The following is a 12,028-nucleotide window of genomic DNA, read 5'->3' on the forward strand; positions in this document are numbered from 1 at the left end:
CGGCCGGCGTCCTCGACCAATCAGCAGTATTGGCGCAAAATTTAAACACCGCTCTGCTGATTGGTCGCAACCACCGGCCGTGACCAATCAGCCATATTGGTGCCAAATTTAAACACCGCTTCGATGATTGGTCGCGGTGGCCGGCTGCGACCAAGCAGCGAAATTGGCGCCAAATTTAAACACCGCTCTGCTGATTGGTCGCGGTTACCGGTCTCGAATAATCAGCATTATTAGTGCCAAATTTAAACACCGCTGTGCTAATTGGTCTCGGCCGAGACCAATCACCATAATTGGCGCCAAATTTAAATACCGCTCTGCTCATTGGTCACGTTTACTGGCCGCGACCAATCAGCATTATTGGCGCCAAATTTAAATCCCGCTCTCCTGATTAGTCGCGGCCGCCGGCCTCGACCAATCAGCGATATAGGCGCCAAATTTTAACACCGTTTTGTTGATTGGTCACGGTTGCCGGCCTCGACCAATCAGCGATTTTGGCTCAAAATTTAAACACAGCTCTGCTGACTGCGCCCGGTCGGCCGCATACCTATTCTAGAATACCCGATGCATTAGAATCGGGCCACCATCTAGTACTGTATAAGGGGCATAATGGAGGCATCACACTGTGTGAGGGGCATAATGGTGGCATTACACTGTGTGGGGGGGAATCATACATACTGCATAAGGGGCATAATGGGGGCATCACATTGTGAGGGGCATAATGGGGGCATCATACATAATACATAAGAAGCATAATGGGGGCATTACACTGTGTGGGGGATCATACATCCTACATGAGGGGCATAATGGGGGCATTACACTGTGTGGGAGCATCATACATCCTGCATAAGGGGCATAATGGGGGCATCATACATCCTGTATAAGGGGCATAATGGGGGCATTACACTGTGGGGGCATCATACATCCTGCATAAGGGCAAAAAATTGGATCAAACACCATGATGCATAGTACAATAAACAGGGTACTCCTTAATCGAACATAGAGCCTAGAGAAAATGGAGTAGGACACCCAAACAATCAGAAACAAGGAAAAACTTATTTCAATTTAAAAACACTTTTATTAGATAGAAAAATTAAAAGAGTTTCCTTTTCAATATATATATGTGACACTAATAGAAAGAGGTCATACAGGGTAAGAGAAACACACATAGCAGTTACGGCAACTTGCTTGTGGGTCCCCCGGGAGAATAATGCAAAAAAAACCCGTCAAAGGGTACAAGATAGCATAGTGTGTATGCAATGTATACCATTATAGGGCGTAAGTAAGAGTTCAGAGTCAAAAAACAGGAGAAAAATGGCCACCACTCAGATAAGAGAAATAATGGCCAGGATACAGAGACAATGCATAGTATAGGACTCACCCATGGGGACTAGGGTAACCACGTGGCCGTACTGCAGCCCCGACGCACGTTTCGCGTGGCTTCCTCGGGGGGCTGTGGTTGTGGATGGGGTGGGCACCTTTAAATATACCTCAGGATTTTTTGTCATTTGCTGATACTGTGTCTTTTCACAGCGTGTGGATCTGAACAGATGGATCACAAAATACGTGAGCAGACGTGGCTCACGCAACTTAATAAGGTCTTCGGGGAGGAAACCACCGTGGTTTTAAATACGAGGGAGAATGAGGACTTACTTGATGAATTGAGAACCCTGTATAACAAAAAAATCCGCCTTTGGTGGAACAAAGCGTTTCTTGAGCGCTACATCATTAGGGGACTGATCCCCAGGGGTCTACGGATCCAGGTTTTTCCAGCACATAACTTTGATGATGATGCACTAAAGACCCAATGGGAAAAACTGTCCTCGGTATGCTCCAAGGGCTTTATGGAGCTTTTGATCAAATCTAATGAGTCTTCTTTACAAATTATTGAGACAGAGATTGATCGTCTCCAAAATTTGATATCTACTAAATTGACCCCTGAGGGATGGAATAAATTCAATACTGATTTGGATTCTGATTTTGTGAAGTGGGAAAAGGAAATAGTGGCTACCAAAACCAAAAAATATCAGAGGGATCTCTCTGATTTTAATTCCAAACGGGTCTACAAGTGGAGAGGACACAAGGGCCCCAATAGACAAACATGGGAGAATCGGTGGAACTCAGTGTCATCATTATCCTCTATGGATGAAGGGACCTCCACAAGTAATCAATCCAATGTCGGTGGCACTAAATTTGTGAATGACAAACAGCATGGACAATTAAGGGGTAAAACCTACTCAAAACGTAAATTGACACCCCCCCACTCTCTGGAGAAAAAATCAAAACCAAATAAATTAGAGGTAATTAATTTGTCCACACACACTCTTTCTGACTGCCAGATTGAAGTACTCTCTTTGGGATTGACTTTTGTTCCGACTAACGGTTATAATTTCTTCACAGTGTTGAAGGACTTACAGCTTTTCCTTAGAAAAGTAATTCTACGTAGATTACACATGAAACCAACGTTTGATATGAATCCTGACACGACCCTGGAGAGAGAGGCTCTATCGGCTCTGGAAGAGCTAGAGGGAGAGGGCAACTCCGTTAACACAGGTACTTTCCCGTGTTCTATTCTGGCCAGATCTACCACATTTCCCCCCTTCTCCCTCTGCCCACAGGTGGAGATATTTAATAAATTGGTTAGTAGGGACCTTAGGGCCCTATCGGGTGGACCCAAACACCACAACCTTACAATCCAACAGAAAGAAGCTTTGAAAGAACTACAATCTTTTAAAGATGTAGTTTTTAAACCTGCGGACAAGGGGGGAAATGTTGTGATCTGGCCGGTTGTGAAGTATGAAAAGGAGGCCTTCAAACTCCTTAGGGACCGTGCGTCCTATGATACTTTACCTAATAATCCCATGATATCCTTCAGTGCCGACCTTCTCGACATTTTGGAGCGGGCATATGAACAGGGCATTATCCCTAAAAAAGTTTTTGATGGCCTTTGTACCAAACACCCAATAGTTCCCACGTTCTACCTACTCCCTAAGGTTCATAAAAATCTCTTGGACCCACCGGGACGTCCCATTGTCTCTGGCATTGGAGGGCTATGTGACCCTATCTGTAAATTTATTGAGCATTATTTACATCCACTTGTGGAGACGTTGCCCTCCTATGTCAGGGACACTGGAGATGTCCTCGGTAAAATTGATGGTGTATATCTTGATCCGGGTAGTCTGCTGGTGGCTGTTGACGTTGAATCATTATATACCAGCATTGGCCACACAGATGGATTGCGTGCAGTAAGTTTTTTTCTTGAGACTAGCAGTCTGGATGCCTCACTTCGTGCACTGGTCCTCGAACTACTGGAATTCATACTTACCCACAACTTTTTCACATTTAAAGACCGTTTTTTTCTTCAGAAACGTGGCACTGCGATGGGTGCGGCATGTGCGCCATCTTATGCCAACCCCTTTCTCGGTTTTTGAGAGAGGGAGGTTCTCGGCGATGGCGCGTGCGCCGCCTCCCATGCGCAGTGCTGGTATAGATACATAGACGACATTTTTATTATTTGGCAGGGTTCCGAGGCTGAGCTTCACAACTTCATTACTTTTCTTAATATTAATCAAATGAACATCAGACTTACGTATACATGGAACTCTACCCACATAGACTTTTTGGATATCGGTATTACTGTCCAGCAGGATGGCCTACTTCAGACCGACGTGTTTCGTAAGAAAACATCGGTCAATGCACTTTTGCATGCAACATCAGCCCATACACCGGCTACTATTCGGGCCATTCCTGTTGGACAGTATCTTAGAACCAAACGCATTTGTTCTACCGATATGGCGTTTGAGTCTCAGTCTCGGGACCTGCGCCAAAGATTTCAGGAACGGGGCTACAGTGCACGGAGCATTAAGAGAGGCTACAGACGTGATAAGGGGACCCCACGTGATCTCCTCTTGACTAGTGTTGGTAGATCGTATGAAAGAGATCCTCCATTAAGATTTATATCAATGTATAACAGCCACTGGCAGACCATTCGGGGGATCCTTGAGAAGCACTGGTCCATCCTCAAAACGGAACCGGTGCTTGGCAGGATCCTACCTGACAGACCTTTAATGACAGCCAGAAGAGGAAAAAGTTTGAAGGACTCACTAGTCAGGAGCCACTATGTGGTCCCTACGCCAACCCCATTTGGGATAACTAAATCGCGATGGGGATGTTATCCTTGTGGATCATGCATGGCCTGTCGTAATATCACTAGGGCTAAATCTTTTTCCACCAATCATGGCAGGGAATTTAAAATCACCCATCACATCTCTTGCAGTTCTACACACGTTATTTATATGGCCACTTGTCCATGTAATTTGAACTATGTGGGACTCACGTCTCGTGAATTCCGGGTTCGTGTTAGGGAACACGTTAGGGATGTGGTGGCCGCAAAGGATGTGTTGGATGTGTCAACACTTAAGACTGTCCCGCGGCACTTCAGACTGCGCCATAACTGCGACCCCTCCCTCCTTAAGTTTATTGGTATCGATATGGTACATTTGGGTACTAGGGGAGGCGATTACAAACGCATCTTGGCGCAGTTGGAGTGCCGCTGGATTGCGATTTTGGATACGGTGACCCCTGGCGGTCTCAATGAATACAACAGTTTCTCTTCATTCTTGTGAGTTCTCCTCTCCTTCGTTTTTAAATGTGGATTTTCATTTTAGTATTATATATGTTTCTATTTTTTTATTTATTTTTCTGTTCTCTTTATCATTTCTTCATATTTAGGCACCACCATCTATACCTCCGCACTATTTAGGATGAGTTTCGGACGAATGTGGGATGGGCACCTATAGTGCTTATGAATATTCATCGTTACAAATAATTTTTAGGAGCCAATTTATTGTTACTTATCATGCACCCCGGCTCTTGATGACACGATTCCCGTGAATGGTGACAACTGTGCAACTACTGGACTCTCCACATGCCTTCAATTTGGCAATATATACTACACTATACATTTAAACTTGCCTGTCCCTGTCGTTCTGTGTAAATGTGATAACCACTGCTGCGCTATGTATGGGCAAATATGCTCCCTGTTTTATTCACACTGATGCATACTTATGGTGATATTATTGTGCTGTTTAGGCATGAATGGGACACTCACCGTGTCCATATCTTGTCCCACATCCAACTCGCAACAATGTATGTTTTTTGCCCTTTTCTTTGCCCTCACCCGCCATGGCGGCGGCTGAGCCGCGCATGTGCAGCGCCGCCCTCCCTTGGCCGCGTCCCTTCGGGCTTCCGTACGTGGGAGGTGTGGGCGGTGACGTCATTTTAGTATGTCGCTGCCCGCGCTTCCCCGGGAAATTGGCCGGACGTGACGCGGTATGGGGGGATGTTGTCGCTCCACATGCGCTGCACTAATCAGCGCTGCATCCTGAGGTATATTTAAAGGTGCCCACCCCATCCACAACCACAGCCCCCCGAGGAAGCCACACGAAACGCGCGTCGGGGCTGCAGTACGGCCACGTGGTTACCCTAGTCCCCATGGGTGAGTCCTATACTATGCATTGTCTCTGTATCCTGGCCATTATTTCTCTTATCTGAGTGGTGGCCATTTTTCTCCTGTTTTTTGACTCTGAACTCTTACTTACGCCCTATAATGGCATACATTGCATACACACTATGCTATCTTGTACCCTTTGACACTGTTTTTTTGCATTATTCTCCCGGGGGACCCACAAACGAGTTGCCGTAACTGCTATGTGTGTTTCTCTTACCCTGTATGACCTCTTTCTATTAGTGTCACATATATATATTGAAAAGGAAACTCTTTTAATTTTTCTATCTAATAAAAGTGTTTTTAAATTGAAATGTTTTTCCTTGTTTCTGATTGTTTGGGTGTCCTACTCCATTTTCTCTAGGCTCTATCCTGCATAAGGGGCATAATGGGGGCATTACACTGTGTGGGGGCATCATACATCCTGCATAAGGGGCATAATGGAGGCATTACACTGTGTGGGGGCATCATACATCCTTCATAAGGGGCATAATGGAGGCATTACACTGTGTGGGGGCATCATACATCCTTCATAAGGGGCATTACACTGTGTGGGGGCATCATACATCTTGCATAAGGGGCATAATGGGGGCATTACACTGTGTGGGGGCATCATACATCCTTCATAAGGGGCATTACACTGTGGGGGCATCATACATCCTGCATAAGGGGCATAATAGGGGCATTACACTGTGTGGTGGCATCATACATCCTGCATAAGGGGCATTACATTGTGGGGCAGTAAAGGGGTCCTGTACTGTGAGAACAATACGTTTCCTCCCTTCCTGTCTCCATAGTTGGGTCGTATGTATCTATTACAGGAAACAGAACAAAAACCTTATGATTCTTATAAAGGGGCAACACAAGACCCCAAAAGAGTCTCCGTGCTGAAGGGGTTAATGCCCCCTGCGCCCAGTAATGGGGTCTCCACATACCTCCACCTGCAGAGCCGCCACCACATATATGGCTGCTCTGTGCGCACAGGAGCTGTGATGAGGTCACAGGAGGGGAGGAGTCAGGGGTCACATGATCAGGGGCCTCAGTGGATGCAGGACTCTGCTGTGCTGGTTGTCATGGTGCTGGATGAGCTGAAGTTTATGTGTGGGGTCAGGAGGGGTTTACAGTGTGGATGTAGCAGAGCCGTGTGTGTACGAGGCGTATGGAGCAGAGCCGTGTGTGTACGAGGTGTACGGAGCGGAGCCGCGTGTGTACGAGGTGTACGGAGCTGAGCCGTGTGTGTACCAGGTGTACGGAGCAGAGCCGTGTGTGTACCAGGTGTACGGAGCAGAGCCGCGTGTGTACGAGGTGTACGGAGCGGAGCCGCGTGTGTACCAGGTGTACGGAGCAGAGCCGCGTGTGTACGAGGTGTACGGAGCTGAGCCGTGTGTGTACCAGGTGTACGGAGCAGAGCCGCGTGTGTACGAGGTGTACGGAGCGGAGCCGCGTGTGTACGAGGTGTACGGAGCGGAGCCGCGTGTGTACGAGGTGTACGGAGCTGAGCCGCGTGTGTACGAGGTGTACGGAGCTGAGCCGCGCGTGTACGAGGCGTACGGAGCGGAGCCGCGTGTGTTTACGAGGCGTACGGAGCAGAGCCGCGTGTGTTTACGAGGCGTACGGAGCAGAGCCGTGTGTGTACGAGGCGTACGGAGCAGAGCCGTGTGTGTACGAGGTGTACGGAGCGGAGCCGCGTGTGTGCTGAGCCGTGTGTATATGGAGTCGTGTGTGTACGAGGTGTACGGAGCGGAGCCGTGTGTGTACGGAGCGGAGCTGTGTGTGTACAGAGCCGTGTGTGTACAGAGCCGGGTATGTATGGAGCGGAGCCGTGTGTGTACGGAGCCGTGTGTGTACAGTGCCGTGTGTGTACGCTGTATACAGCTGTATACTCCTAGGTTCGGTGGGAGACACCGCGGCTCTTTATCAGATGTAGAAGAACTGACACTGGACACTCGGTAAAACTGCGCTCGGACGTCTCTTGTTTCTCGCACAGATATTGATAACATAAGATGGAGTCAGACGAACCCTCCTACAAAACCTGATAACAAAGTCATTACTACAGGACTGGATGAGAAAGGGATTTATTCTACAAGAAACGCTGGGGCCACAAATGAGAGAATCCGGGCCCCGTGGCTGGATACTCCGGACCCCCCAGCGTGTTAGGAGCAGACGGGGTCTTTGTCCCTGGAGCTTCTCTGCTCGGTATAATGAGACTCTGATCTTGTTCTTATAAAGAGGGTTGGAGTAAAATAGAAGCTGCCTGAATATGAGGACCTTGTCTGATCTCTATGTCCTTGTGTACAGAGCTATGGAGATAGCGCTATTCTCTGTATAATAGATGTGATGTCGCTGGAGCCCTAATATTCCTGTACAGGGGTCTTTGTAGAGATAATCTTACCCCAGCATTATGGATTGGGAGAAGGGAAAAAGGGATTGGGGACATTTTATTGTAATTTCCCTTTAAAAAATGTAATAAAAAAAATAACTGATTCACTGGTCAACGCAATTTTTCTGGCAAAAGGTTTTAAAACCTATTTTAAGTCAATTTTGGCTGCTGATTACGAATACGAACTCCGTTTTTGGCTATCACATCAGGATTTCGAGATATTTTCAATTTTTGATGAAAATTACTCCTATTGAATGTTTTTTGATAAAAACACGTGATTTTTGGTACTACATTTTGTATATTTTTAATCAAGGAATAACAAAGATTACAAAGTCTATGTACAGCAAATCAAATATACTTACAGAATGAAGCTACAAAATATAAAAACACATATATATGGCACACAGATGAATGGCAAATGGCAGTTATTTGAACTTTCTATCTTGGCTGATCTGTGATGTACAGCTTCTGGGTTGTCTCTCATCAAGCTCCAGCAATAGTCAGCCATCATATGTGAGTCCCACCGGCCTTGATACCGTTCTTCCATTGTTTTAATGTCCTGTTGAAAACGCTCACCTTGTTCCTCGCTCACATCCCCAAGCTTCTCTGGAAAAAAGTCCAAATGGCTGTGTAAATAGTGAATCTTGATACTCATTCTACATCCAAGATTTCGCAGACTCATTAGTAGCTCTTCCACAATCTCTTCATAGTTGTCTGCTTTCTTATTCCCTAGAAAATTCTGCACCACATTACAAAATGCGTTCCAAGCTCTTTCTTCTGTCTCATTCATTGATGTGATAAAATTTGGGTCTCTCATAAGTGTTCTTATTTGAGGTCCATCAAATATTCCAGCCTTATTCTTCTCTTCACTAAGACCAGGAAAACTTGAACGTATATAGTTAAAGCATTCTCCACTGTGATTGAGAGCTTTGACAAACTGCTTCATCAATCCAAGTTTTATGTGCAAGGGAGGAAAGACAATGTTCTTCCTATCCACTAGAGGATCATGGATGACATGCTTATTGCCAGATGCCAAACTCTGTCGCTGAGGCCATTCAGTTTTCACCCAATGCTCTGCTGTAGCTCTACTGTCCCAGTAGCACAAAAAAACAAGGGTGTTTTGTGTACCCTCCTTGCAGACCCAAAAGAAAGTTAACCATTTCCAAATCAACACAAATTAACCACCCATGAACATTATATTGTAACCTTTCTAGAATAATCTTGATGTTTTTATATTCTTCTTTACGTTTTACAGAATGACCTATTGGTACAGAGCCGTACTTATTTCCATTGTGTAACAGAACACATTTTAAACTTCTTTTGGAACTATCAATAAAAAGCCTCCAATCCCTTGAATCATATGCTGGAAGTCCCATAAAGAGAAGTAGCCCTTCAACATCAGTACAATAGACAAGCTGGCCATCTGAATGGAAGGACTTCCGCAGTTCTGCTTCCCTGTTGCGATAAAATGAGACACTTGTACCAGGTTTCAACATTCGATTCTCCTGTAGTCTTGAAGCCAATAGTTCAGCAGACTCTTTTGGTAGATAAAGATCTCTAACCAGATCATTCAAAGCAGACTGAGTAAACAGAATTGGTTTGTCACAATCTTCATCACATGGCTGAAAAATATCTGGCCTGTCTTCTTCATCAGTATAACAATGTGAGGATCGATCTGTGTCAACGTTTTCTGGAAGCGCAGTAAATTTTGGAACAAGTATGTCTTCACTATGGGCAACTGGTCGAATAGCTGAAGACATACTTGGGTATTGCAAATATTGCTTGTTTTTCTTATTGAAACCTTTTACATCAACAAGGCAGAAATAGCAGTCTTCTAAATGATTGCTTGGTTCTCTCCAAACCATAGGAACTCCAAACTGAAGTTTAGCATTCTTTCCTTGAGACCATGATCTCAAGCTCTCAATACAGGTTTTACACACTTTGTGAGGAGCCCAATGCTTGTCTTGGTCTCCAAGTTTTACTTTGAAGTTCCCAAAATACACCCTCTTAACAAAGTCAGTAATGTTGCGCCTCTGAGTCTTCACAGTAAAGTTTCCACAGATGTAACAAAAAATATTTGGATCATTTGAGCACTGTCTTCTGCGAGATGAAGAGGCCATGGTTAGATCAGCAAAACATCCTGCAGAGAAATACAAGATAAAAGTTGTTAGCTACCTGAGTTGTTCATTGAATTTCTGCACCCCCCCCCCCCGCCACACACACACACACACACATATACACACACACATATATACACACACACACACCTGCCCACACAGACACCTTCCCCCACAGACACCTGCCCACAAACACACACACACCTGCCCACACACACATCTGCCCACACACACACACACTCACCATCCCCCGGCTCAATTCCTCCTGCCTGCTCTCTCTCTTTTCCGGTGCAGCACTGCAGGCCGGGGCGCACTGCGTGACGTCACAGATAGGAGACACAACCGCGCACAGGGCCGTGTCTCCTAGCAGTGACGCGGCCGGGCCAGCACAGGGAAGTTAACTGCTGCAGTGCTGGCCCGGCCGATGAAGAAGTAGCGGCGGCCGCTGCTAGGGGAGCAGTCCGGGCCCCCCCCTCCCGCCACTGCTACCGCTATGTGCCGCGGCGGCCCGCACATATAATGAGGGCAATCCGGCATTAGACACCCCGCCTGGAGCCGCGGGCCCCCTGCAGGCTCGGGGCCCTGGGCGGTCGCCCGGATTGCCCTCATTATAATCCGCCTATGAATATAGGGCATGGAAAACGGCATCACAGCTGCAGCGGCTACGCTGGTGGTAGAGGGTCCCTCCGCGTCCGACATCTTCCTCCCCCCTAGTTAACCGTGGCCTACCTTCTGGCGATCCTCTTCTGTAGGCCGCGGCTCCGCTCGCGATGCTCTGGGCGAGGACCTTGCGTTGCTCGGTGATGACGTCGGCATCCGCTGGATCTCCTTCCAGGACCTTGCGCAGCGTCTCAGCGTAGGGCGGGGCTTCAGGTCTCGCGCGTTTTTGGACATCCACGCCCCTCTTCTTCCCGCGCGGCGTCCCGAAGATGGCGCCCGATGGCGGGAAACGGCTCCGATTGGCGGGAAATGGCCCCGAATGGCGGGAAACTTCACTCAGATATGTATAGAGTCTTTTCCAGGCACGCAATACCCGTTTGTGGCGGGTTGGTCACAATTCTGCCGACTATGCCAAAGCTGACTCGCCCCCTGGGCCATGGGGTACCCGGAACCGGGCCTTCTAGTGTACGGTGCTGATGGGGGTAGTAGTGGCAACCCGATCCCGTGGCTCAGGGTGGTCAGACTAAATGGTGGCAGTCTATTTATCAGTGTTTTGAATGTCCGACTGCGCCACCCGTGGATTACGGTTGGAGATAACCGCCGCTGCAAGGCAGACTGCTGAGGCTGGTGTTGGTGTGCAGCACAGGGGTAGGATAACTCCCCACGGGAAGAGTGTAGCCTCAGGGCAGTGTAGGTGGATGTTTGGGGTGATAGTGCAGGTCGCAATAGTAAGAGTTCAGAGTCCGCTTCAAACAGTTCAGGGTCTTTATTATAGATATTATTAATGACCCAACAGTACCGGTTAGGAATGGACCTGGGTGTCTGAGAGCATTCGGGCGAGCCCCACTGGTCAGGGTGAGTGTGTAGGCCTACCGTTCTCTCTATGCTCTTTCTGACTATCCCCCTTTTCGTGGTGTAATAGCCCACGTCCCTGAACTGGCCGTGTACTTCTCTCCTGTATGGCTTGCGACTCAGGCCTTGGGTACCTGTTGCTTGCTCCTCGATGTACTGGTCCCTCTGTGTGGCGGAGCCTCCAGGCTTCTTAGGCCAAGGGACCTGAAATCCCTCGCAGGTTGGTTCTCTGCTGCTGGGCTTGTAACCCTGACAGCCTCGGACCCCAATGTCCGGTAGATTGGTTCTCTGCCAGGACCGGCTCTCGTCGCCTCTGTCCCTGGCTTGCAGTTTCTCCTCTGCCTCACGGACTCCTCAGCTACAGCTGAACTGTCCCTCCTTCTCTGGGACTAGTCTCACTCCTGAGCTAGGTCGTCCAGTTTTCTCTAACCCTGCCCCCAGTTCCAGCTTTTATAGGGGCAGCCAGCTCCCCCTGCTGGCCTGGGACAGGAGGTGCTGTACGCTAATTGTCCCTAA

General features: G+C 47.7%; 1 pseudogene; it reads right to left on the reverse strand.

Moving 5' to 3' along the window:
* LOC141243390 (uncharacterized) overlaps window positions 1-6,494 on the reverse strand; it is a 42,523-nt pseudogene extending 36,029 nt beyond the window's left edge.
* Between the last annotated feature and the right edge of the window lie 5,534 nt (window positions 6,495-12,028).

The sequence above is a fragment of the Phyllobates terribilis genome, unplaced genomic scaffold (genome assembly GCF_046119375.1).
Source record: "Phyllobates terribilis strain yellow unplaced genomic scaffold, ASM4611937v1 Scaffold_1230__1_contigs__length_350227, whole genome shotgun sequence".
In the NCBI taxonomy this organism is placed as follows: Eukaryota; Metazoa; Chordata; class Amphibia; order Anura; family Dendrobatidae; genus Phyllobates; species Phyllobates terribilis.